Below are 1,896 nucleotides of genomic sequence, written 5' to 3' on the forward strand. Positions count from 1 at the left end.
CGTGAAAATCATCACGGAATTACCAGCAGCTTACTTATACAATAGATTGCTTATTAAGGCGACATCAGGTGTATATTCTCTGCAAAATTTTACTGAAATATACCTCCAAAACAATTCACAGTGTAAGATCAATATTTATATTTAATAATACCATTTTATAATTTAAATAAAATTTTTTTTATTTTATCTGAATGATTTTTTAAAAACATGTTTACTTACTTTTTGAAATACTTTTTAATCCAGGTCTAAATCGCTACCAAATTTTTCGTTTTACTTTCAACTACAATGTAGAAAAATACATAACTTTTTAGGAATAAATATGACCGTGTAAATGATATACATAAATATGAGAGAGAGCGCCAATAATCGGTCAAAGTTAGATGTTATGAATACAATATATATATTCTTAATTTTAAATTTAATTATCTCAGATGTGATTGTGCGCTGAAACGTTCGGACATTAACCACAATCGATCTGAGACGCTGATAATATAAATATGAATAACCGAATGTTTTGGCGCCTTATCATATTTACATTATTAGCGTTTCAAGTAAACTGCTTCGTGGTGATTTCGATAACTTTTTCATATTTTGTTAAAAAATACATCCTGAAATACATGCATTTCTATTATTACGCTAATATTCCAATTTCGGATGATCACATCCTTGAATATATTTTTCCAATTAGATATTTATTAAATCTAGAGTGCCAAATTTAACCTAATTTAAGTTGTCACTGTTCCTAGTAATATATTGTAATTTTATTCATTTTAGTATAAAATATCGATAAGGTTATTAGGAGGAAGATGCTACACTTAAGTCTTTATTTTTGAATAACTTCTTAAAGTTATTGAATTAACGAACGAAAAAACATTATTTATATTTTAGCAACCTCTCTTTATTCATACAAATCAATAAATTAAACTTTTGATGTTCCGTATTATTAGAAAAAATTGATATGTCATACCCTGCAAAAGTGGCATCTTTCCCTTATACATATATATACGGGTGAGATGCCACTTCCTATGGGAAAAGATTCACAAACAATTAAATAATGTGATGCAATATAAACTTACATATTTTACTTATTTATAGTCCATAATCGAGAGTTTAAGCTTAGAGAACACATAAAAGTATGATAAAATATAAATTAACGAAATATGAAAGAAAGTATAATTTAGGAAGTAAGTTGGACATACTTTATTCATTTAAATAGCATTTTATTAACTTAAAATATTTCGAATTATGTAGAGCATCCAAAATTTTAATTCATAAAATCGTTTTAATGACGATTTCAAGCAGAAAAAATTTGTGTCTACTGTCATCTTATCCCCAAGTGTGAGAGGAATATTCAATTGCAACTTTTACGTATATAAGAATATTACAAATTATAATCTATATCGATATGATCTTCAGGGAACACTGATTAAAATCGTATATCATTTGTTCGGTTTTACAGTAAGCATCGCAATACAGACGTTAACTGTTAGCGTACCAAATATTACAAAGAGCATGTTTCGACGACCTTTTCGTATTTCGTATAATCTTTACCAATCGACTTTGGCATGAACATGTTCATCTCTGCCGATGACTACCACACGCTTTTGCACAATCAATACGGCCAACGCATGTTGTATAAAAAAATTATAAACAAAATGACGTCTTCCCCTTTGTGACATCTTCCCTCGAATTACCTTATATTGAATAGAAACAGTGACAACTTAAATTGCTAAAAGTAAAATGTTAATTATAACTTAAAGTATAATGAACTATAATGAACTTTCTGAGACTTGCAAAAACGTCAAAACTAACATTTTTGTACACAAAATGTTAATTTTAACATTTAATATTTTACTTTTAACAGTGTGTAAAAATAACGTTTCGTTTTTAACATTG

General features: G+C 27.6%; 1 protein-coding gene across 1 annotated transcript in view; it reads left to right on the top strand.

The window, feature by feature from the left end:
• Nucleotides 1-1,896, top strand: part of LOC108754049 (lachesin-like) — a 44,358-nt gene that overhangs the window by 41,932 nt on the left and 530 nt on the right. The window lies entirely within an intron of this gene.

This window comes from Trachymyrmex septentrionalis, unplaced genomic scaffold (genome assembly GCF_001594115.1).
Source record: "Trachymyrmex septentrionalis isolate Tsep2-gDNA-1 unplaced genomic scaffold, Tsep1.0 scaffold75, whole genome shotgun sequence".
Lineage (NCBI taxonomy): Eukaryota > Metazoa > Arthropoda > Insecta > Hymenoptera > Formicidae > Trachymyrmex > Trachymyrmex septentrionalis.